The 26,883-nt window shown below is 41.8% G+C and overlaps 1 long non-coding RNA gene across 1 annotated transcript; it reads left to right on the top strand.

Annotated features, from left to right (window-relative positions):
- The first annotated feature begins 395 nt into the window (after positions 1–395).
- LOC117872248 lies at positions 396–26,237 on the top strand. The gene is made up of 6 exons (XR_004644435.1): positions 396–608; positions 19,954–20,038; positions 20,137–20,235; positions 22,642–22,917; positions 24,354–24,559; positions 25,403–26,237. It is a non-coding gene; the product is annotated as an uncharacterized LOC117872248 (long non-coding RNA).
- The last annotated feature ends 646 nt before the right edge of the window (positions 26,238–26,883 follow it).

Raw genomic sequence — 26,883 nt, 5'->3', positions numbered from 1 at the left:
GGGCGGTGGGGAGGTGGCAGCTGTGGGCTGGGCGGCTTAAGTTGCCCGGTGGTGGGCTGGGCTGGGCTGGGCTAGCGCGGAGGCGGCGGCTGTGTTATGAGGGGAGCAGGCTGCCTCAGGCCCGGGGCGCGCGCAGAGCTGGGGCTGGCCGTTACCCCTCCTGTGTGACTAGGCCACCCCATCGCGCCTCCGGGCAGGCCCGTCCGATGGCTCCGAGTCTTTGTTACCTCTGCGGCCACAGCGCGCAGGGGGAGCTGGTGAGGGCGCTGAACGGGCACATGCGAGCGCAGGGCTGCCTGAGGGCCGGTGCCGCAGCTACTCAGGGAGAGTAGCCCTGACTTTTGCCGGGGTGCCGGCCGGCCGGGCCGCCTGTGGGGCTGTATAGTACTCCGTGTACATGGCGTAGTATTTTGTCAAATGAGCAGGCTCCCCTCAGCATTACACGTGAAGCCGTTATGCGCCCCTGCCCGAGCCGGTGAGAAATGTGTGGCTCGTTCCTTCCCATTAAGATTGGTTTTATAGGCCCTCTTTTCTGTACCCGCTCAGGCCTCTCCTCTAGCTGCGCCCCAGTTTTCTCCTTTTACATTTGAAAGAACTTGAACAGAAAGGTGGGTCTGGATTTTTTTTCTTCTCTTTTTGCCTGGGGCTACTTCTGCCTCCCCATTTATCCTACTTTACATCCCCCCCCCCCACACACACACACACACAACTACAGCCCTGTGTTACAGTTGCCCTCTGGCACCGAACTCCATTGAGAGGCTGTGGTGGATTCTCCACCACTGGCAATTTTTAAATGAAGACTGGCTGTTTTACTAAAATATATGCTGTACTGTAAACAGGAATTAATTCAGGGAAGTTCTCTGGCCTGTATTTTGAAGGAGATCAGAGCAGTGCTCCCTTCTGTCCTCATAATATATGAATCTATGATCCCAAAGTGTGTCCATACCACTCCTTAGCTACCTAAAAGGGATGCTACTGAGTCACATTAGTCTTAGCCAAATAATGGGTCATGGAGAGCCTTCACTGTAATCTAGGGGTGTAATTGTAGAGGCGGTCAAAAAAGCAAACAGGATGTTAGGAATCATTAAAAAGGGGATAGAGAATAAGACTGAGAATATATTATTGCCCTTATATAAATCGATGGTACGCCCTCATCTCGAATATTGCATACAGATGTGGTCTCCTCATCTCAAAAAAGATATACTGGCACTAGAAAAGGTTCAGAAAAGGGCAACTAAAATGATTAGGGGTTTGGAACGGGTCCCATATGAGGAGAGATTAAAGAGGCTAGGACTCTTCAGCTTGGAAAAGAGGAGACTAAGGGGGGATATGATAGAGGTATATAAAATCATGAGTGATGTGGAGAAAGTGGATAAGGAAAAGTTATTTACTTATTCCCATAATACAAGAACTAGGGGTCATCAAATGAAATTAATAGGCAGCAGGTTTAAAACAAATACAAGGAAGTTCTTCTTCATGCAGCGCACAGTCAACTTGTGGAACTCCTTACCTGAGGAGGTTGTGAAGGCTAGGACTATAACAGCGTTTAAAAGAGAACTGGATAAATTCATGGTGGATAAGTCCATTAATGGCTATTAGCCAGGATGGGTAAGGAATGGTGTCCCTAGCCTCTGTCTGTCAGAGGGTGGAGATGGATGGCAGGAGAGAGATCACTTGATCATTGCCTGTTAGGTTCACTCCCTCTGGAGCACCTGGCATTGGCCACTGTCGGTAGACAGGATACTGGGCTAGAGGACCTTTGGTCTGACCTGGTACGGCCTTTCTTATGTTCTTAATTGCCCTGCTTCTATACAACTAGTCATGCTTGCTCTCATTCATCCAGCACAAGTATACATAGCAGCATCGCTGCAATAGTACCAGTTTCAGGTGGGTTTATCCTCAGCCCAGCTCAGCTGTGCCTCCACTGCTGCTATCAGTGCTATGCAGCTACACTGCTATTTATACTCGCACTGGCTAGATGAGAGCTAGCAGGAGTATGGACATAGGCTTAGTGCTTATCTATACATACAGTGCATCAACAGCACAGCTGCACCAATTCAGCTGTATCACTGTATCATTAGTGAAGAGGGGAGGGATCGCTCAGTGGTTTGACCATTGGCCTGTTAAACCCAGGGTTGTGAGTTCAGTCCTTGAGGGGGCCACTTAGGGATCTGGGGCAAAAATCAGTACTTGGTCCTGCTAGTGAAGGCAGGGGGCTGGACTCAATAACCCTTCAGGGTTCCTTCCAGCTCATTGAGATATAGGTATATCTCAGGGGTAGGCAACCTTTCAGAAGTGGTGTGCTGAGTCTTCATTTATTCACTTTAATTTAAGGTTTCACATGCCGGTAATACATGTGTCTCTCTAAGTCTATATTATATAACTAAACTATTGTTGTATATAAAGTAAACAAGGTTTTCAAAATGTTTAAGAAGCTTCATTTAAAATTAAATTAAAATGCTGATCTTACGCCACCAGCCTGCTCAGCCCCCTTCCAGCCTGGGGTTCTATTCACCTAGGGCTGAGCAGGGCCTTTGGCCGGGACGCCAGCTGGTAAGGGGCCAGCAGCCGGGACCCCAGACCTGGGGGAGGGGTTCAGGGGTCAGGGCAGAGGGTGCAGGGTAGAAGGCTGGGGGGGGGGTTCAGAGGTCAGGGCAGAGGGGATATGGGGGGTTCAGGGCAGAAGGCTGGTGGTGTGGGGGGATTCAGGGGTCAGGGCAGAAGGCTGGTGGGTGTGGGGGTGCAGGGCAGAAGGCTGGCAGGTGCCAGAAGGTGGGGGTGCAGGGATAAGGGCTGGGGGCGTGGGGGGGTACAGGGCAGAAGGCTGGGTGTTGGGGGAACTAGAGGTCAGGGCAGAGGGCTGGGGTTTGTGTGGAGGTGCAGGGCAGAAGGCTGGCTGTTGGGGGGGAGGTCAGGGCAGAGGGCTGGGGTGTGTGGAGGTGCAGGGTAGAAGGCTGGGTGTTGGGGGCAACTCGAGGTGAGGGCAGAGGGCTGGGGGGAGTGTGCGGGGTGCAGGGCAGAAGGCTGGGGTGCTCGGCTCGTGGGGGTGCTCCCAGCCCCCTGCCCTGAGCAGCTCAAGGCAGGGGGCTGGAAGGGATATGCCCTGTTCCACCCTCTTCCCCCAGGCTCCATCCCTACCTCTCTCTGCCTGCTTTATGGAGCAGCGAGCACGCTGCCGCTCGGCTCTGCTCCGCTCCCCCTCCCCCTCCCCCTCACAAGGGCCATCACCGGCGGGGAGGGGGAGGGGCCGGAACGCACCAAGCTGTAGGAAGAAGTGGGGGAGGGGGAAGCTTGGCTGCCACAGGACCAAGCTTCAGCCTGCTGCCCCTGCAGGGGAGAGCAGTGGGCAAGGGGGCTGAGTGGGGCAGGGGGCCGGGACCCCCCCACCACTCTCCCCTGCCGGGGCAGGAGGCAGAAGCTTGGTCCTGCGGCAGCCAAGCTTCCCCCCTTCCCCGCTTCTTCCCCCAGTGTGGCGCTTTTCGGCGCCTCCTCCTCCTCTCACCGGGCAGGCAGAGTGCCACTCAAAATCGGCACGCGTGCCGTAGGTTGCCGACCCCTCCTATATCTCCAGAAGATGCACCCATTGGTGTAGGTACTTCACTTCCCTCAGGCTTGGTCTACACTACCCCCCCCAATTCGAACTAAGGTACGCAACTTCAGCTACGTGAATAACGTAGCTGAAGTCGAAGTACCTTAGTTCGAACTTACCTTGGTCCACACGTGGCAGGCAGGCTCCCCCGTCGACTCCGCGGTACTCCTCTCGCCGAGCTGGAGTACCGCAGTCGACGGCAAGCACTTCCGGGTTCGACTTATCGCGTCCAGACTAGACGCGATAAGTCGAACCCAGAACTTCGATTTCCAGCCGTCGAACTAGCTGGTAAGTGTAGCCAAGGCCTAAGAGGCGATTGCTATGTCAACAGGAATGCTTATCAGCATAGCATGGTTTACACCAGAGGTTAGGTTAGTAACAGTGCATCACTTAGGTGTGGATATTCCACACCCTGAGCACCATAGTTATACCAAATACATCTGTAGTGTAGAGCAAACCTCAGTCAATGAACATGCTATCTTCACTTCATATGTGGCTGGACTAATGTATATGCTTTAAGCCTGAGAGTGCTCTGTTGTCAAAGAGGCATTGTGGTATGAAAAAAACTTTTCATATATTACTATTTTAAAGAGTGTTTTACCTCTTGTTGATCTAGAAGTTATGTATTTTTAACAAGCATATTCCATTTTGAGAAATTCAATATATATAACAGGTTAAGGACTAGAAGACAAAGCCTTAATACTGAGAAAAAATTATGGAAGACAATGATTATTTCCAGTCAGGTAATACATTAGTTTGTGGAACAAATATTTATTTGTAAATGTGGTTTGTTGGTGTGATAGCAATAAAACTTACTTTAATAACCAGCCTTAATACTAATTTTTATACAATGAAAGTGCACTTACATAACATTAAGGTACAAACCAGGAAGAACAAAGGAATGTACAGTTAACTCAAAAATGTAATTCTGAGATGGCACCACATGGTGACTAACACATATGCTATCTTTCTGCTTTAACTGTGTCTTTCCTTGCTTTTGTGCGTTTACATCACAACCTTAATTGCATTGTTGCTTGAGTCATTTAATACCGATTGAACAAAGCACTGGAGAATAAACTGTAGGGCACAATTCTTCATTGACTGAGGGAAGACTAACTGGATGAATAGGTTTTTTTCATTTCTAACTTCTGTGATCGTGTAGAATGTGGATGGCACTATGGACTATGTTACAGATTATTTTTAATTGGCATGCAATATAGTAAAGAAATGATAGCAAAGGTAGCCTCTGTATTGTAAAGTAAAACTTCAAGTGCCAGGAGACAATATTTATCAGCAAACAAGGGAAAGACCTCATAAAGGTTAGTTACCAGCAACTAAGTTGTTTGATTGTATTGCCTTTGCATATGTACACATATGAGATAGATACCTCTAGTATTTCCAAGCTTGAGGATCTTTCTAGAAAGTTGTGTCCACTGGGACTGCATAAGAGCCCTCCAAGCACTCTGAGCCAAGTCTATAAAAGAGCAGTACAGATCCAACTACCTAAATTCCTTCTATGAAATCTTAGGTTACTAGAAATAGTTTTCTAGGGAAGTGTAAATCCTAGTGCAGGGATAGTACACTTGAAGAACTAATTTTCTGACCAGCAGTGGAATCAATGAGATTGATATAAAGGCATAAATATGATCTTTATATCAGTGTAATAGGAACGTGTCTGTGATAAAGTACTGCCACGTCATCCACAGGTGGAGTGTTATTCATTGCCAATCAATGTAGTAATGGTCTCATCTGTAGTTAAGCATAAGGTGTCACATGGAGGAGACCATGAGCTCTATTAATCTTAAGAGTAAACCTGATGATGCAGGTTTTTGGCTCTCCCTCAGGAAGGAGTATTGTTTAGGAAATATCCACAAGTCATTTCTTTGAAAAGAAAGACTTAGCTTTTAGGGTCCAGGATTGTTCCAATTAAATATATTTTCTGGATATTTTCCCCAGATTATCCATAGTATTAGGGTCAGAAGGGGTACATGGTACTATCAGAAATTCATCCATGGCTTGTCATGTGCAAGCTTGAACTAGCCAGTTGGTTTCCTTGAGGTCTGAGATATGAAGTGAAAATATTTTTACTGAGCTGGTCTGACTGAGATTTTAAATCATGCATTTTAGGAACCTTGAAATGGCCTTGGGGGAAAGGGTAAGAATAACAGAGACCTGTGTCAGCATGCAGAATTTGAACTTCTTGATGTAATTGTTCAATTTCCTAAAGTCCATGATGGAATAAAGGTAGAGTCTTTCTTTTTTCTGACTGAGGAAATATCTGAAGTGGAAACCCTCAGCAAGTGGGAGCTATATTGATGAAAAGAGATCTGCACTCTCCTCCAGTTGGTTGGGAGTGTTGGGTTAGCTTTGTGAGTCATCAGTGTGGAGATAACAATCAAAGCTATGTAAACAAATGAGATAATCTAGAGAAAGGACACAAGGGGAAAGGGAAAAGATCCAAGGATAGAGCCCAATGGAAACTCCATGAAAAGTGAAAGCTGGGAGGAGGAACCCTGCTGAAAGAGATGTTGAAGGGATCAGAAAGATAGAAGAACTAAGAGCAGACAAATTTGCAAATGTCAAGGAACAAGAAGATTTCAGAGTGAGAGTATGATCACTGGTGTCAAAGGCAAGGGAGAGTTTGAGTCTGAAGATGGAGTACAGGCCAGAGATTTGATCAGAGAAAGATCTTGATGAAAACAGTTTCAGTGGAGTGAAGACAGCAGAAACCACATAGGAATAGACCAAAGATAGAGTTGATGGAGAGGAACTTGAGATGTTTGTAAATGGCACAGTCTTTGAATTTAGAAGTGAAGGAGAAGAAAAGAGATTGAAATGGAAGAGGGCAGTGGATCAACTGTGGGATTTTTAGAAGCACACTATGATTATTCCCTATCCTATTATGATGGGAAGTGACCTGATGAGAGTAGAGTTAAGAAGAGTATGGGAGGTGGGAAGGAGATGAGATAATGGAATCACTGGAAAAGGTGATATTATTCCTAAAGGTGACATTTTTCCTATTATTACTCTGCCATCTTCAAGCCATTAGAGGAGAAAAACAGGTTAAATTCCTCAGTGTCAGTGATAGGGGGAAGGAGGAGAGGGGACAGGCAGGTGAAAGGAAAAGTAGGAGGGGGTTTGTCATGTCTGATCTTGTCACTCTTCTTGTTGAAAAAGTCATCAAGAACGTGGAAAAAGAGGACGGCGCATGAGTGGGGAAGGGCTTTAGGGGAGAGTTAAGTCATTCATGGTGGGGGTTGCAATTTGGTAGGCAAATATGTTCTTAGATTATAAACAAGCCAGTAGCAAAAGAAATAATTTAATCCTAATTCTGCATAATTTTTTGTTACAAATGTATAGCTAAAGAAAATTTTTACAATCTCCATTTTAAAATTACATTAATTTGATTAGTCATTAGAATTCTCCTCAGTCTTAATGAATGGTGGCATGATGCTTAAGTGTTCCCCGGCACGTAAAGAACCCATTAATATTGAAACAACTATCAAAGAGCTCTTCTTTGTCTTCAGTTACACAGGAAAAATTGTGTATGTAGATGAAGATGAGATGACTGCTTCAAAAGTGTTATTTTCTAGTATAAATATGACTATATAAACATAGAATGAATCAGCAGAGGTATCACAAAGATCAATTTTTTTTACTTTGACTATGCAAGTTTTATACATGTGTTTATACGAGTCAAGGTTCATTTTTCCTATTATTACTCTGCCATCTTCAAGCCATTTCCCACTTCTTCAGCAAAAGTGTGATAAACACCCCCCCACTAGTGACAAAGTTCTAACACTAGAGACTCAACATGCCAGTCCAGGGGTGAAAAGTCATTCAGGTATTATCAGTTTTATTTTTACAAACCTATAAAATTAGTTTCTTACATATGCCTGCATTGGCAGCAATGAGAATCAAAGACATTCTAGCTGGAAAAGATGCAGTATGTCTTATCTACCCTACTATCCCAAACCTGGATTGTTCCCTTCAGTATCCTGTAGAGTATTACATTTCTCTAGTGATGGAAAAATTAATTCCCGCAGAGAGTACTCCACAAATCAATAGATCTAACTGATTAGAGAGAGAGAGAGAGACTAGCTGTTTTCCATATGTACAAATTAAGTGCACCATCAAAGAGTGAAGTATCCTATTTTACTGTATACAAGTTAAAATTTTTAATCAGAAAGCTTGGTATTAGCTTCTGTGGAATTGTTCAAGGTGTGTATGTTTGCAGCTGTGCAAATACCCTACATTAACACACTGTAAGAAATAAGTAAATATGGCCTTTGAGGACAAAGGTCAAACTAGACCATGAGTTAGTCTTCAAGTCATGATCACTTTGATCCAGACATTGGAATGCTTTTAATCGACATCAGTGGGAGGTCAATGCATAGACTTAGAGCAGTTTGTGTCTCTCAGTTTTAGAACTCTATGATGGCATGCACACTGTATGGACTGTGTGCACCAAAGTCTTGGCTGCATTAAGGTCGCTTTGGACTGATCTGGCAGTGCAAAAGAGATGTAAAGACCATAGATCCAGCCCTTTGAAGATTTCCCTTGTGCTAAGGGAATCTCTGTTTGGCACAGAGACTTTCAGGCCCAGATTAACAAATGTACTTAGGCACCTAAGTCCCAGTTTTAGGCTCCCCTGTGATTCACAAAATTCCCACTCAACTACCACCTAACCTTGTAGGCACCTAAACTAACTTGGTCCCAGATCCACAAAGGTACTTAGGCATCTAAACCCCAAGCTTAGGCACCTAAGTCTCAGGTTTAAGTGCTTAAGTCTCAGTTTTGGTTCCATTGTGATCCACAAAACTCCCATTGAACATTGTAGGCATCTAAACTCACTCAGTGCCTACGTTTTCAAAGGAAAAGTTCCTAGGTGTCTAAGTTTCTGCCCCTGGACATATGTACACTGCCTCCCTCTATGGATCTGGATACATATCTCCACCCAAGCCCCAGAGAGATTCACGAACTGGGGAAAAATATGCATTCAAGCTGCCTAAGTTGCATGCAGGGCCCGATCCCATAGATGCTACATGCTGCCTACTGGATTGGGCCCCATTCAAAATCTGGCTTGAGGAGGACGTGGTAGTGGTGTTACCCACCTTATAACCTTTAACCCAGTGGTTAGAGCACTTGCCTGGGGTGTGAGAGATCCAGGTTAACTTACCCCCTCTCTACCAGAGGGGGAGAAAGGATTTGTATAGGGGGTCTCCTGCCTCCCAGGAGAGTGCTCTAACTACTAGACTATGGGATATTCTGATGCAGGTGGTCTGCTGTGTGTAAATAATTAAAGAGTAGAGTCACTGGAGCCAGGGCTGAACGCTGGGTTTCCGAAGGAGTTTCCTAACTATCAGGCTATAGGGCCATTCTCCATCTCTCGTCCCCTCTCAGGCAGAGGGAGGAATTGAACCTGGATCTCCCATGTTCCAGGTGATTGCTCTACCCACTGGGCTAAAAGTGGATCAGGGCCCTAGCCCCCAACACTGGGAGTATTTCTAGAGGAAAGTGGGTTTGGTGGGGCATCCCCATATCCCAGCCTATCAAAATGGCCCCTTGAGGTCACTCGCAATTGGGCTTATGTTAGAACAGCCCCAGACCAAGAGAATGTAAAAGTAGCTTAACATCATTTTTGTACCCCTTGCTTCTAATCCTGCTGCTAAGGGCAGTTTGTCCAATCAAGAGAATTTAGCCCTCTGAGCATTGGGTCGTGCCCTTCTTTCTAATCCTGGCTAAACCCTATTGTCTTGGTAAAAAGTAAAGGGATGTGTAAAACTGACTAGTGGCTGCTTAAGAGCTTTTTTTCAGGGAAATAGCAAACTAGGGATTTCTAAATCTTCATGTTCTTTGTTGGTTCTTCTGGGTCCTGGGTGCATAACTCCTAAAGACCAGTTGTGTGTCAGCTATTCAGAGTAAGCAAACACCCTTACATTAAGAAATGAACCAATTAATCAAACCTTTAATTGACCTTAACTTTTAATAGTTGTGGACTTGTCTTGCTTCGAAGAGAAGAGAGGGAGTGAGGAGGGATGGTCCAGAAAAACTCCTGGTACAATACATATAAGCCACTCTGAAATATGAAGTGTCAGTCCTCTTTATTTCAGAGCACAACTCATCAAGCTATGTATGTTGCAATCACACAAATTCAGTTCCCACCTATAGCAAATTGTAGCATGTAATGTTTCAGTGCCCCCAGCAACTTTACATGCCAAATACCATAATACAGAACCAAATTTTAGTTTAGCAGTCTTAACACTGTTCAAAAAAGAAACAAGGAATTTAGAAGTACAGATCAAGTTGTTATAATACATTTAAGTTTGCCCTTAAGCCACCCACTTCCTTTACATAACCGCAGTCTACACCTGTGTACGCAGATGTAACTGTGAAAAGTGCCATCTTCCCTTCCCCATCCCCCCCAAAACCCAAAACCTTCCCAAAATGCTTTTGTAGACATTTTTGTTTTGTTTTAAAGGATTCTGCAGTAAGTGAACTTGAGTTTTTAATAGAAAAACATTTGTAATAAGAGAGAGCATTGTGTGTGTTAAGAATTCATAAATATTCACAGGCAAGAAGGGGGATGTTTACAGCAGTCATATGGGGTGGGTTTTTGAGAAAGGTAAGGAAGTCAGTTGATTTGTTAGACTATACACCACTACCTAGCGAATTTGAAAAGAAATATCCTCTGTATTTAGGGCAGTGTATAAACTGTTGCCACAGTTCTGGGCTTAACTGCATCTCTGCTCCCTCCCTAGTCTGCTCAAAGGCACCCCTTTTAGATCTCAGGCCTCCAGCTGTCACCTCTTTGTTGGTGGGGACTTATGTCCCTTTCCCTCCAGACAGGATTTAGACTTGCAGTCCCCCTGCGATTAAGAACATAAGAATATCCATACTGGGTCAGACCAATGGTTCATCTAGCCCAGTATCCTGTCTCCTGATAGTGGCCAGAGCCAGATGCGTCAGAGAGAATGAACAGAACAGGGCAATTATCAAATGATCCAGCCCCTATCATCTAGTCCCAGCTTCTGGCAGTCAGAAGTTTAGGACACCCATAGCATAGGGTTGCATCTCTAGCCATTTTGGCTAATAGCCATTGATAGACCTATCCTCCACAAACTTATCTATTTTTTTAACCCATCTATATTTTACTTAGTATATACACTATAGTACTTGTAGTTCACTGTGACTATCCCAGAAGAGTTGACCTTAGTCCAGCACCCCATGGTTCTGCTTTCTCCCAGGGACTATGACAATGTTTCCCAGTGAGCAGCCAACTTTCACAAAGTACAGTACATTTATTTAGGACAAAAGCATTACAGAGAAAACATATAAAATAATAAATAGTCTACATGCATGCTAAGCTTACCAGGTGTTACCCATCTTCCACATGGAGAATCTGTCAGGTCATAGTCTTTCAAACCCTTCCAGCAGGGTTTTGCCCTTTAGGTTACAATCTCGTGTCACCTTTTGGATCAAAAGAGGATCTTTGAGTCAGTACTTCTCTGGAGTGGTTTGCCTGTCTCAGGAATTGCAGTAATTATTCCCTACTGTTTTTAGTTCCTCGAGGAAGCTCAGTAACCCTCACCATGGAGTTATCATACAATCCTTTCCTCACAAAGATACATAAAACATTTATAGGTACACACATTTAAGAATAATCCCTGGGCCCATTTGGCACATCTCAGCAAAATAGTCTTTTGAAATTTCCATGCTTCCAAGGTCTCACATCTATCAGATGTATGCTGTATCAAAGGGGTAACATAGTATCAGGATAGAACTATAATAGAATAGTCAAGATTTGTTATAGTCTATGGCTTATTTGAGGATTTTTTTTTTTTTAAAAGATCATTCAAACTCATATAACCCAGTTCAACTCTTTTGAGTTTGGATGTGCACCATGTGTACTGACTAATATGTTATATGCATGGGTAAAATGCACAGCAGTGGATCTCATTTAAGAAGCATTCTGATTTGAACATTACCAAATCAACCATATATGGACATGTGACTACCCATTTTCTCCATTATGTACATCTACAGCTGACACCACGAGTGTCTTTGGCACTGGTAACTCATACTGTCTATTTTGGAAGGGTACAGAACAGTTACTTACCTACAGTAAGCATCTACAGTGGTCCTGTGGAATGTTTGTCTGTGTACATCCCCACTCCTGGCATAGTGTCCCGTCTGTGTTTTTTTAGACTTAGTTTTCCCAGCTTATTGGTCAACGTCAAGACCTCCTTTTACCTCTTGGCTGAGGAATACACTACCCCACATGCAGCAGATTTACATTCATTATGGATGGACACATAAGGTATCTATTATGCCTTGGAGAAGGTCATATCCCTGATCAGTGCAGCATCTGCCCTTCTACAATCTCATCCGGCATGCTAGAAAGAGTTACCTCAAATTCCATCTCTTTAAGCAGGCTATGGGAAAAAAAAACAACGTACTGTGAACAACTGGAGGTTCATCCTCCTAATCTCAGACCCATGACCAGCGCTTTGGTACGGGCTTCCAATTTAGAAATACATCACAGTACAAATGCCTTCAGCACTATTAATGTACACCATAGGGGTAACTTGCACTATAAGAAAGTAACAAAGGAATAACTTGGTTGTTGTTATATTCTTATTTTCACTCTAATACCACCTCTTTTGTCAGTGAATTTTGTCCTATACATACTTCATCATCCTTATGGATATTTAAGTGTGCAGGAGAATTCTAGCTAATTAACAGTACCAATTTACATGAATTGTAAACAACAAGTTAGATGAATTTACTCATCAAAACACATATGTGGCATATATTTGTTGACACATGTGGGCCCATAGTGGCAACTTTATCCATCAGCAACCAGCACCTATCTCATAGGAATTATCAGAGCTATTGGTCAAAGTCAGATTATTTTAATGGAAAAAAGGTTGTTTTCCTAGTTTAGGAAATTACAAGCAATTAGGTCTCTACAAATTAAGTGTGCTGTATGATTTTAGCAATGTTGGTCCCAGGATATTAGAGAGACAAGGGTGAGGTAATATTTTATTGGATCAACTTCTGTTGGTAAAACAGATAAGCTTTCAAGCTTACACAGACCTGAAGAGCTCTGTGTAATATTAAAAGCTTATCTCTGTCACCAACAGAAATTGCTTGTGTAAAAGATATCACCTCACCCACCTTGTCTCTCAGATGATTGCTCAAATAAAGACTTGAGTGACTTTCCAAGATCAGGACGGTGATTCCCTATTTAATCCCTTATCAAGACCAGCAGGAAACTTCCCTCTTCCATAAGCTAAAGCCCCTTTTCTGCAAACTCTAAGAGTATGTCTGCATTTGAACTGGAAGTTGCGATTCCCAGCTCATGTACATACCTGTGCTAGCTCTGCTCAAGCTAGCACCTAAAAATAGCAGTGTGTCGGTGGTGGCATAGGCAGCTGCCCCAAGTACAATACCGTCCAACCCCCTCGGTATGTACTTGAGCTGCCACCCATGCTGCCATCAACACACTACTATTTTTAGGCGCTATCTTGAGTGGAGATAGCATGCGTATATCTATGCGAGCTGGGAAATGCACCTCCCAGTTCAATTGGAGACATGCCCTAAAAGGTAGGTATAGATTATAGAATAGAATTTCTTATATTTAACATAGCAAATTAGGTCATCAGTTACACTTGTGCAATGTACAGTCTTAAATTCCAACTCAATTATACCTGTGCCACTCCTTTATTTTCAGTGGGTTGCACAGGTTGAAAATGAAAACAGCATTTAGCTTTGATAGTTAATTAAAGTTTTGTTGATGAGCAAAAAGGAACACTAGAAATGACAGGTGAATTGGTTTAGAGAATCAGAACATGAAGCAATGGCACCCATGCTTCCAACCCCCTCATCTGAGGAGAGAGAAAAAAAGAATACTGTTCTCAGGCCTCTGAACCCTACCAGTTGTGGAGGTAGAAGGTAAATTCAACATGACCCATCACTGCCTTACACCTCCCTCAGAGGTTCCTATTCTTTCCTTTCCCTGGAGACTGCCTCCTCAGTCTGATGCTGTTACATTGTGTTACCAAGACCAATAAGGTCTATTATAATGGTTGTGTATTAACACTAGTAGCTGGTAAGAGGAAGGATTTAGTTTCTCAATCTACATAGTGTTACAGTTGTTTTCTCTAGGCACACTCCTATTGGTTCAATCTTGCTTTTAGATGTTATCTCTGTAAACAGTGTAATAATTCACACTACTACCGTTACTCATCTCCATAAATCATTCTTTCCGATGAAGATTTATATTAATTTATGTTAATTTGCTTAAAGGCCCATGTGACTAAGCCTGTAATGGGAAAAAATTAAGAGTGTAAAACGATCAATACACTATGGAAACACGAACATGATCTTTAGCAGTGCATTTCACCAACCTCAACAAAATGTCAGCATATAAATTGACTGGCATGTTAAAACAATGAAATATTTTTGGGAAAAAATATCAGCTTTGAAAGAGTAAGTCATTTGGCTAGAGGAAGCTATGCTGACAAAACTTTATAAAAAGTGGGAATTGAACCTACATTCTACAGCCCTATCTTGCAAGCAGTTTAATGACTAAATGTGTAACACGTAACATTTTAGTTTTCTTTAATCTTATCCAGCTTTGCACATTTTACAACCTATTATTCTTATTTAGGAAAGAATCATTTGAAGGTCAAAATAGACTTTTTGATATCTTAAACCAGATTCTTGAACACATTTTTGATATATTTCTCATGGTAATTTTCCACTTGACTTCACTTTACAAACTATTTATCACTTTTATTCCTCACTGACACATTTACTTGGTTGCTGCCTTTGTTCTTTTTGGGGGCAGGAAGAAGAGGGGTTAGTTATTGACAGTAGTAATATTTAAAGCTCTCATGGTTATGTGCCTGGATATTACTGTTATTTTGTTTTATAAAAATGCCTTTCAAACAAAGCCCTGTAACTCATTTAATTCTCCCTTTATTTTCACCAGCCTTAGGATTTAACAAAATACATAAATACACACGTCCTCCTTCCATACTTATAAACCATGGTTTCTGCAGCCTTGTGTGCACTTCTGTGCCTTAGACACTGGACCCCTTTAATTTGCTAATTAGGGTCCTTTCTTGGCTAGAGTAGCACTTGGCTTCTCCATTTAATAATTTTGGCTTTTCTATGTACAGAAGCCTCTGTATTTCTATTACTCGCTCAGAAACAGGCTGATAGGAACAAAATATTGGAAAACTTTGTCAGTTCTATTTTTGTTTTCCATGTTTTTTATCCTCTAGTAGTTGGTGGCATCCCACTCCCTTTGGAGCCACCAATAGATATAATTGATAGGATCAAGAAGCAGGCCAGTGGGAAGTAGGACTACAAGGGAAAAGCAAAATGAGATGCATATGCAGTCTTCTGTGAAGGTGCCTGTGGGCCCAGAAAAGCTTTGAGAAGTAGAAAAGGAGGATGGAGGCAGCATGCAGAACACGAGAATACTGGCAGAGCTGAGCAGCCATGGACTAACGGTTTAAGAGTATGGAGGAATGACTGGGGAAAGAAGCACAGTTGAGATCCATGGAAGATGTCTGTACCAGAAGAAGTCTTGTCCTTCATCATAACGAGTGAGGATAGCTAATTCCAATGTAGGGTTGGTAAGTAGATGGCCAATATCTCAGGGTGTGGTTTGCAGCAGAATAGAGGCTCCATGAGGAAGCAGCAGTGGGACTAGAGGCCACTAAGAGGGAAACAAAGATTAAAATGGAAAGGCATCAAGGGTCTGGTGGGAAAATGTAAAGGAATGGTAACAACAGAGGCAAGGGGCCAGATTTTTAAAGGGATTTAGGTGTCTAAACATGCAGACAGGTACCTATCTGCATTTCTAGGCCCTTAAATATCTTTAAAAATTTGGCCTTAGGAAGTAACTGGCAAAAGGAAACAACTTCAGATTAGTTCCAAAGAATGATTAGACATATCAACTTAATTACACTTCTGTCTGAAAACTTTATGTAGCTGATCCAAGTAGCACTTGAGATTACGGTAACTAAAATATCAGATCCAAAATCTCTCTCTATTTTTTCAGTCTCTTTACTTTGAGCATTTAATATCTCTTTTAGTTTAGGTAGTTTCATTGTTTCTTCTTTATAATCACTCAGTTTCCTTTGTGGGTCTTTCACACGGCAACAAAGAAGAAATAAAAAAACAACTATAAGAAAATACGATTGTACAACCACAAAAGTTGGCAGAGTATTTCAGAGGCAGAATTAGTCCCAGATCCACAAAGGGATTTGGGTGATGAAACTGAGCATTGAAACGACTAACTTTTAGGCACCTAGAAAATCACTGGAACAACGTGATCCACAAAATCTGTGTTAGGCACTTAGGCTCCCTATACAATGAATGGGGAGAGATAGGCACCTATTCTACTTGCGCTATATTGATGACATCTTCATCATCTGACCCATGGAAAAGAAGCCCTTGAGGAATTCCATCTTGATTTCAACAATTTCCACCCCACCATCAAGACACTACAGTACTAATAAACGATGGCCACATAAATACCACCCTATACCGGAAACCTACTGACTGCTATACTTACCTACATGCCTCCAGCTTTCATCCAGACCACTACACCACTCGATCCACTGTCTACAGCCAAAGTGTACGATACAATCGCATTTGCTCCAACCCCTCAGACAGAGACAAACACCAACAAGATCACTATCAAGCGTTCTTACAACTACAATACCCACCTACTGAAGTGAAAAAAACAGATTGACAGAGCCAGAAGAATACCCAGAAGTCACCTACTACAGGACAGGCCCAACAAAGAAAGTAACAGAACGCCACTAGCCATCACCTTCAGCCCCCAACTAAAACCGCTCCAGCGCATCATCAGGGATCTACAACCTATCCTGAAGGATGATCCATCACTCTCACAGATCTTGGGAGACAGGCCAGTCCTTGCTTACAGACAGCCCCCAAACCTGAAGCAAATACTCACCAGCAACCACACACCACACAACAAAAACACTAACCCAGGAACCTATCCTTGCAACAAAGCCTGTTGCCAACTCTGTCCACATATCTATTCAGGGGATACCATCATAGGACCTAATCACATCAGCCACACTATCAGAGGCTTGTTCACCTGCACATCTTCCAATGTGATAAATGCCATCATGTGCCAGCAATGTCCCTCTGCCATATACGTTGGCCAAACCGGACAGTCTCTACGTAAAAGAATAAATGGACACAAATCAGACGTCAAGAATTATAACATTCAAAAACCAGTTGGAGAACACTTCAATCTCCCTGGCCACTCAATTACAGACCTAAAAGTTGCAATATTACAACAAAAAAACTTCAGCAGTCTCTCGTTGGAGTCTGTTTTTGAATTGGAATTAATTTGCAAATTGGACACCATTAAATTAGGCTTGAACAAAGACTGGGAGTGGATGGACTATTACACAAAGTAAAACTATTTCCCCATGCTTATTTCCGCGCCCCCTGTAGCCTCCCCCCACTCAGTTCCTCATATCTCCTTGTCAATTGCTGGAAATGGGCCATTTTCATTACCACTACAGGTTTTTTTTCTCTCCTGCTGATAAAAGCTCACCTTAACTGAACACTCTCCCTATAGTGTATATAGTAACACCCATTGTTTCATGTTCTCTGTGTAGATGTATATCTTCCTACTGTATTTTCCACTACATGCATCTGATGAAGTGGGCTGTAGCCCACGAAAGCTTATGTTCAAATAAATGTGTTAGTCTCTAAGATGCTACAAGTACTCCTGTTCTTCTTGCGGATACAGACTAACACGGCTGCTACTCTGGCACCTAAGAATACGATCCACAAAAGTCAGCAAGGTTGGTGGGGAGCTGCCTAAGTTAGCCAATGGGAGATGCTGATAAGAGGACATGTCCTAAGCCCTTCCCCTCTCATGAAGTGTGCTTAAGTCTGGGCTGCAAGGAGGCACCTATCTTTGCTAGCATTCCACAACCAGATCCCCTCTCCTGGAGTCATGTGGCTTAAGCATCTAAGTCAGGGGTGGGAAAACTTTTTGGCCCAAGGGCCACATTGGGGTCGCAAAACTGTATGGAGGGCCGGGTAAGGAAGGCTGTGCCTCCCCAAACAGCCTGGCCCCCACCCCCTATCCGCCCCCTCCCACTTCCTGCCCCCCTCAGAACCCCTGACCCATCCAACCCCCCCTGCTCCTTGTCCCCTGACCGCCCCTAACCGCTCCCCGGGACCCCATCCCCTATCCAACAACCCTGCTCCCAGTCCCCTGACTGCCCCAACCCCTATCCACACCCCCACCCTGACAGGCCCCCCGGGACTCCATGCCTATCCAACCCCCCCCCGTTCCCCATCCCCTATCCACACCCCTCCCAGAACCTTCGCCCCATCCAACTGCCCCCTGCTCCCTGTCCCCTGACTGCCCTCTGGGACCCCCCCTGCCCCTTATCCAACCCCCCGGCCCCAGCTCCCTTACCATGCTGCTCAGAGCAGTATGTCTGGTAGCCACGCTGCCCGGTCGGAGCCAGACATGCTGCGCTGCTCAGCAGGAGCACGCAACCCCGCCGCCCAGAATGCTGCCCGCGTGGTGGCGTGACTATGGGGAAGAGGGGACAGCAGGGGAGGGGCCGGGAGCTCCCCGCCCAGTCAATCATAATTCTCCATCCCCACCTGTGCCTCTCCCTCACCTCCTACCCCTGCCCCACTGGTTTTCAGTCCCAATCTCCTTTCCCAACCTGTCTCGGTCTCTCCTCCCTTTCCCCTCGCCAATCTCTAATCTCGGTTTTTGCCTCCACCCCAGTCTACTCCTTCCACTCACCTGCACATCTGGCTCTTGTCTCCTCTGCATTTAGACCAGGCAGCTTCATCCTCCTTGCTGCCTGGGCCAATGAGAGGGTTACTGAGAAAACAGATAGAGAAGGAATGTTCTTTCCTAAGTTCAGATGCTCAAACCCAGATATGGCAAGGCCTGTGGCAGCCCAAAACTGCAGTTGCAGAAAAAGTCCTGCTCAGCCCTGGGCTGGTGCATAGTTATACACATGGAATCTTCAAGGAATTTAGTTGTAAAAATCTAATCTCTATTGAGCATGTGCAAATTGTGATTTTTCAAAAGCTTACAACTAGTGAAATTTGGGCAGATTTTCATGGGGACAACAGAAGCCACATCCCTGACACAGAGGCTGCCATCTTGACAAATTTTAAATCCCTGTTCCAAAATGGGGGTTGGGGGGAAAGGAGACAGAGGGGGATGAGAGCTTTTTAAAGAAATGATAATCAGAATTTTTTTTAAATGGGTAAAACTATGTACTTCTCTCTTAGCTTCATTCTTGGAAATAGTGGAACCATTTTGGCTGAATTTTTCAACACATTCAGCCTAAGACAAATACTCGGCATGGAAAACTTCAGACCAAATGGTTAAAGTTTAGCTAAGTTATAACCAACTGAAAACTTATAATGGGAAGTGTTGGGCAACCTTAATAATAGGTGGTGATCCTAGCCCTGCCATTAATTAGTGAGCACTGTATCCCTGGCCAGATTCTGCAACTTTTACTCACGCCGAGTAGCCCCATTGATTTCAGTGGTGCAGTATGAGGAACAAACTATTACCGAATGTTAGTAAAGGTGGCAGAATTTAGCCCTCAGTGATCAACTTCATTCCTTGGTAGAGAAGTGTTCCTGCTCTATACACTGGCATAAATTGATAATTTTGCATTTTCATGTGGTCAGCCTTTTTTCGGTATAAAATCAGTATTACACATTTTTTATAAAGCACCCATCCAAGAGGTTTTGTATTTAAAATGAGAAATTGTTTTAGAAATATTGACTACTTTAGTCAATGGCAAGAGATCTAACCATTTGGTGCCAAATTCTGTTCTCAGTTAAACAAGTGTAAATTTGAAGTAACTTTGCTGAAGTCAAAATTTGAGCTAGAATGTTTTGCCCTTTTGGAGTTGCTCCTCTATCTCAAAAGATCTCCTCTAGAGTGAAAAAAAACATGCAAGAATCTTTTGCATGATTTTCAGAAGTATTGAGCAAACCCAGCTCTATTAACATAAATGGGAATTGTGAGTGCTCAGCATCTTTGAAAAAAAATCAGGACACTAAACTGCAAATACTGTTTGATTGGTTTCATTGTCTTTCAGTTACACACAGTAATGGACTCATCTGAAAAAAAATTGCATTTCAGAGATATAGATCATTAGGAATTAGTCTTCCTCCAAACCATTCCACCTTTTAGTGTTGTCCACTGCATTTTGAGTATATAGTATTAATGAATGGAAAATCTGTTTTACCTGAGAATTTATTTTCTTGGAACAGTGTTTGACTGATTTTCTCCTCTCTTGTAGGTGGCTTGCAACAGACCAGGCCTTTTATCATATGGAGGGCAGAAGATCATCCCACCATGCTTTCCCAGAATTGTAGTTTTCAGGGGTACAAAATACTTAAACTTCTTGTTATCAAAATACTTAATTATAAATAAAAGTAAACTAATTTCCATTTTTAACAGGGCCTTTCATTATCAATAACAGGCCTGAAGACATGGACATTAATTCTGCAACTATTCAGAAATAATCTTCTGTGGGAATCTGATTCTAGGACATGAAGGGTCTAAGCAAGGAAATTCTCAGGTAAAAAATGTTCTCTCCTCTCTGTTCTCTTAATGTCCCATCATCCTAACAATGAGATGTTCACAACAGTAAAGGACATTTCTGGCTCAGAAAAGGATAGGCTCAATAGTTATGTACAATAATGACAGAGCAGAAGAAGCCAAGGGATTACGGAGCTACCACATACTTGACTCTCCTGACAGATGCTCAATCCACAGGATACCTACTTTATAGTGTCTCAGACATGTGGACAGAAAGTCAAGTTGCTGCCTTCCATTTGTTTTCATGCAGATCATTTGACATTGCTGCCAATAATGTTTCGGCTCCCCCAGTTTAATGAGCTGTGACGATGTTGTGTGGAGCTGCTACTTTCACCTTGTATGGTCTCATGATTCAAACATTGATCCAGATCGCTGTGGTAGTCTTATAGGGTTTCTTGCCCAGATATCAGTTTTGAATGGTCTCTCAAATACCGTGGGCTAGTAGTTTGGAGACCAGTGAATAAGTCACTAACTTCAAAGTTCAGGGATATATCTGTTGCAAATGATGCTTCAAAGAAGATATTTTTCAGCATTGCCTTCATTTTCTTGTTCTTTGGGGAGGTAGACTGTCAATTTGTCCAAACCATGACAACTCTTTCAAACGTAATTCGTAAGTGTGAATGGAAATAATTTAGAGCCAAAAGACAATTTTGGGTAAGCAAATGTTTTATTCCTAGAGTTGCTCTTAGGTATGTACAAATTAACAGCTAGGGAAATTTCTAGTCAGATTAAGTTATTGTGGTGATAAATTTAACGAGGGTAGAGATAGTTTCACTAGATATTCTTTTAATTAAAAGATCACATAATATTTTAATCATGTATATAAACATAATAAAGATTTAAAACTTACTTTCATTTTAAAATTGGGACTATTTTTGTTGAAATTCATAGGTCTATTATTACTTTTTAGTGGTATAAAGCATTTTAAGGTCTATACTCAAAATGGCAATTTTACTAACCAACAGTAGCATCTATTATTCTCGCATTGGGGGGAAAAAAAAGGTGATCACAACTTTTTAAATCACTTTTAGTTTCCAGAAATCGGTTACTTCGTTTACTTTATCTGTGGGGAAGAATGGATGCATCTATTGCACAGTACATGCAACATAAAATAAAATACAGAAATGCCTATAGTGAAGAGTGAGGATTTTTCTCCCAGTTATTCTAATTCCAGAAACACGAAATCTAGGAAGGTATTTTAAATTTCTTCCTTAATGCCACATCTGTTGCCACCATTTCCCCCCCTCCCAGAACATTAAAGTTAAATAATACAGATACAGAGCTAATACCGTAAGCCAGATTCTAGTCTAAATTACACTAGTAACATCAGAATCTGACATAATATCGATAAATGATTCCGTAAAATTACATCAGAGTAAAATGCCATAGTGTATTAAAAATCTGGCTTTCCTTTTTATAGTAGATATTTAAATTTACTCCACACTACCATTTAAAAGGAGGCCATACGTAGTTTAACATTAAGCAATATTAATTTAACGGAAGGTAAGATTGAACAAGAGCGAACTATATTTTGACATTATGGAAGAGACAAAAAGCAAAACAAGTAACAATAGAAAGATCCACAATACCACTTAGCCAGCAAGTCTATCTAAAAAGCTAGTGGTGCAACCAAAACTGTCCCAAATTTTTGGGTGAGAAGAACAATTTATGCTGATACATTCGTAGCTCATAATGGCAGTTGAAAGGAAGGAAAGTATGGCACAATCCAAAAGCATCACATATTGCGCAACTTGCTTGAGGGAAAGGACCAGTGGGGATATTCTTGCTAAAGTAATCATGCAATAGCTAGTCCAGCAGAAATAATAATTGGATGGGTAACAGTCTCTTACCAGGATCCTAGTACATGTCCTTATGTCTACTTTATGGACCTTATACAATTCTTTAATTTGAATAAGACACCTGTCTCTTTAAATAAAATATTTTCCATACCACTTCTGGAGGCCTGTTTGCTTGCACTGTCTAGACTATCTAAATGCCATCCTTCATGAGCCTAAGATTCTTTGAATGCTGTACTTCATCTTTTTTAGAATTCTTTTCCAGTGGATTTAGATGAATGCCCAGAACTGACCTTTACAAACTGCTATATAAATATTTGAGTTTGAATGGATGCACTGAATGTGTAATGATTTCTACAAATGGTTGCATGTGAGATGTTAATTACTGAGGTTCATATATTTGTTGCTTACTTATAAGCAGTTTCCTTTACATCTTAATACTGATGTGTATGTGTCAACTGACTTAACAGGACATCCTTGCAAGTGAGATCTTTGATCTCAAGAGTTTATTTTATCTCTGCAACAAAGATAAAACTGAATTGAACTGGCTGGCTGGCTGAACTAAACCCTCTGTTTTCTCTGCACTACAGCTACTGCCTTGTTCTGGGGCTATCACAACTTCCACCGACACCACCAGATGCTGCATTTTGTTGTAGAACTAGGAAAGGTCTTTCCAACTTCTTCACATAAGCTAGGCTACACACTGAAATCTTCACAACTGCTTGTTTATTATTAAAAAAACACACACAGTTCTGGGCTGCCCATAAGCCTTTGCTTCTCTGAAAGAATCTGTCAGATTTGTGCCTACTATGTACCATGGTTAAGGAAAATCTAACTATCTTTGAGCTACTCCTTCATACTGATGGGTAAGTAGTAAACCTTATTAGAATATTTACCTTCATGTTTTGGTTTGTTGAAAGCATTCAGAACACAGGCCTGCAACAGAGAGGGCTAAAGATAAAAACAAAATAACCAGAAACTCTGTTGACAGGATGTATGCAATCAATTCAGTGTTAACTCCATGACTCTATTATTTACATTACAGTACTGCCAAAAGGCCCTAGCCAGGATCAGGAGCTCTTTGTGTTAGGTACGGTGCAAATACGTAAAGAATCTGTCCCTGTCCTGAAGGTCTAGACAGAAACTGTGGCAACAGCAGTTTTGGTATAATGAACAGGAGGATGATAGAAGGGAGGCTATAGCTGATACTGCTAGTTTTCTCTTTGAAAAAGCCTTCAAGATCTTGTTCACAGAATGAGGCGGGGACAAATGCCACAATTATTTTCTGACTTTAACCTCCCATATGCCACGTTCTGTCCAACTGCACTTAATTTCATTTGTACGTTTCAGTTTTGGTTAGTTATGTCTTCTACAGCAAAATGATATGCAAGGAAAATTGTGTCTCATCTGTTAATTTCTTTTCTCCTATCTTCTGACACTCCCACTGTGCATCCTCCTTTCCCGTGCAGTTAAAGGTCAGAACAAGAGGTGCAGGAGAAAGCCTTGTCCTTTCATAAGAAGCTCCAGACAGCATTGCTCTCAAAGCTGTAACAACACTTAACTGTTAAACATGAATTAATTCATAACTATTTGTAAAGAACCAAACAACATTTTAATATCCTGAAAGTGAGTGAATGGAAAAAAACAAATATATCTAAGGATATCCCAGAACCCATAACTAAGGTGGGGTAGATTCTCAGATATGGCAGTAGGAGAAAAGAAATTAGAATTTTCAGACACTCCTACTGAAGGATTTAAGAATTAGTGAGGCTCTAAAGGAGAGGGAAATTCAGAGCAAACCAGTTGTTTTTGGTAGAGTAAATCTGGATAAGAGATTAAACTACTGAAGGCACTGCCCATTGCAGAGTTCTTCTATCAAAAGTTGCATCCAGAGAGGGCATCATCTATTTGGTAGTGCTTTGGATCTCACTGCTTCTTCAGGAAGACCGTCAGACATGAAAGTGTAGAAGAATGAAAATGTTGCTTTGCCTTTAGCCTAACATAAGTGTGAGCAGAAGAGCAGCCTTGCAAATACTGACAAAGATTTCATGAGATCTCTCTGCCCCAGAAATAGCCAGGGACCTGGTTGAATGAATTGTAATTCCTGGAGGACCAGATTTGCCTCTGACCTTGTCTGCTTCTGAAATACACATCTTAATCTTGAATATCAATAATTTAGAAACATCTTCCCTATAACTGACTGGCAGTACAAAGGGAATCTGAACAGAGAATGTGCTTCCCTTTAGATATGCATATTTGCTTCCCCATAAAGTTCACATCTTTCTTCTTTACGTTGTTTTAGATCCAGACAAAAGAAAGGCAAAACAGTAATGTGGGGTCTGTGCAAATGGATCTTTGGGGAATGAAGGCTGGGATAGCTCTCAGGCCTGAAGGAGACTGTGTCATTGTGAAAGATGCTGAGTTGTGGCTCACTGACAAGGTCCCCAATTCTGAAATTCTTCCGAGGTGATTCAAAGGAAGAGGATAATTACCAGACTTAATCACCAGGTAAGGAACATGCAAGATTAATGGTGGAAATATTGGGGAAATAGGGAAGAAGACAAACTCTGCCACTTCAAGGAATCTTTTTATATATTGATAATAGTAAATCAGACCCTGTCTGCCTAATTCTAGTAGTTTATACAAAGTCGCCACATGTAGCTTCAGAATGTTCAGCCTAAGGACCTAGGATAGATACAGAAATAGAGAGGCATTGAACATGCTTTGCTTTTTGTAGTCCTTTGCTTAGCCCTGTTAAGCCTTCTTCCCTGCTAAAGCATGCTAGAAGAACCTTCCTTTGAAATGATTTATGAAGGGGGAAGTTCCTCTTTAATAGTTTGGTCAATATCTTAAGAACTTAAAGTTATACTTTTAATTGTGCTACCTTGTTAATGTAACAACACTATCTCTGGCAATGCTCGAGTGGGGGTGCAGGCAGGAACTGTTCCCTATCCAAAAAAACCCTGGGAATTTGGAATTATTATGTTGCTGTTGAATGGGTGGAACAATCTGTAGCTTCCTATGAAGGAAAGGGCTTATATATCCCCATAGTTTCAGGTCTGATTCTTCCCCATACTAGGTGTAGAGAGAAGAGAAAACCCAAAGCAGGATTGTCAGACGTTTAATTCACAAAAAGTTGTTTATCTGATATACATTCTAGTCTTTTGTGCAAACAGCGCAGTCCTGGATAAAAACCTTGTAGCTCTTAAGAATTTACATTTTGTTCATCAATTTGCCTGTTATCCATGAAGTTAAAAAATAAACTATATATAAATTGTGTATCAGTTTGAAACACTAGTAATTACACTCTTGAATATGCTCTTTGCCTTCTTCCTTTTATATTTGTTCCAGGACCAAAGCCTACACCTGTAGTCACACAAAGGGTAAACTTGGAAACTGCAGCACTGAGATGTCAAGCTTCAGATTGTACTTTCCAGGAAATAGCAGCAACTGTGTCTGTGGCTGTCTCCTTGGCAGATTTCTTGTACACCCTATTATCTAGTTCCATTTCTGGTTTTGCTTGTCGCTAAAGAGCTGTTTGTAGGGGCTGGTTCATGATCAGCCTGCTGTCGGGCTGTTCTGGATGCAATTATTCTTTGATTTACCACTGAACATGTGGACTTCGCTCTTTTTTCCTACATTTTAAAATTAGGCCTTTCCGAAGTCTTAGTCACATCTTTTTCAGACGAAATAAAAGATGTTTTGTTAAGTTTGATTTATAACAAAATATTCATAAGGAAGCCATCACACATTATAGAGGATATCCCTTGCAAAATGAGGTTTTGTTAACCATAGATTACACTCAAAGCCTCCCCTGAAAAAAAACAAAAGGGACTCTGTCTGGGTAAACTGTTTATTAAAAAATAAAGGCCTGTTACTGCACCTACTGAAGTCAATGGAAAAGCTTCCATTTTCTCCAGTGAAACAGGATCAGACCCTAAATGTCTATAAACATTAGCTTTTGAGATGACAACTCAATTTCTCTTGAGAGATTATTGGTACTGTAAATGAAAAACTTCAAAGCTATCAAAAATCGGCTCAGATACATAATACACACAAAACATCATTTTGAATTGTTCCAGAATTTTTTATATTGAACGTGTAATAGAGCAACTATGATACCTTATGACACTTAAAATATGTTAATATTAACTATCTCTGCTTAGAAATTATTAAAATGATTATTTTTGTATGCTGCTTTAAATTACATTTCTTCATTTATGGCCAAATAAATATTCAAGCCACAGTGTATAAAACAGTTTGGTATTTGTTAAATTAACAAACCAGTGACAAATATAAATGTATTCCAATGTATATACATCCATCTACTAACCATTTAACATGTATGGTCATTAAACACATACATAAATATGTATCACTCTCTTCAGTCTAAGGTTTGAATGGAAACAGCTATATTCTAAAGCATTTAATTTTCGAATGATGTAATGTCGTCATCATGTTAGTAGTGGGCAAGTGCTCAGGAGCTAATGCACATAAATCGAATTATTTCCTAATAGATTTTTTGGGGGTGTATTTTCCATCTCCCAGTGGGAAAATTTACTTTGACTGTCTGGATACCATTAGGATTCTGTATACACTTTTTATGGATGATGTCAAGCAAGAGAGTGATTTGAGCCCCTAGGCTTTTTAGAGAGAGGGTAATGAGGAATATTGCTAGCAGGTTTGTTGTATGTAAATTTTACCCTTCCAAAGAGATACTGTTATGGCTGTAGGTGAAATGTTTGACCTACTAGCTGTATTTCATGTCATGGTTGTGTACTTTCCCCTCCTGTGCTCATCTGCTCTTTTCCTATGCATATAGAGGCATATTG

Source organism: Trachemys scripta, chromosome 2 (assembly GCF_013100865.1).
Source record: "Trachemys scripta elegans isolate TJP31775 chromosome 2, CAS_Tse_1.0, whole genome shotgun sequence".
In the NCBI taxonomy this organism is placed as follows: Eukaryota; Metazoa; Chordata; order Testudines; family Emydidae; genus Trachemys; species Trachemys scripta.
This window is presented reverse-complemented; position numbering and strand designations above follow the sequence as displayed.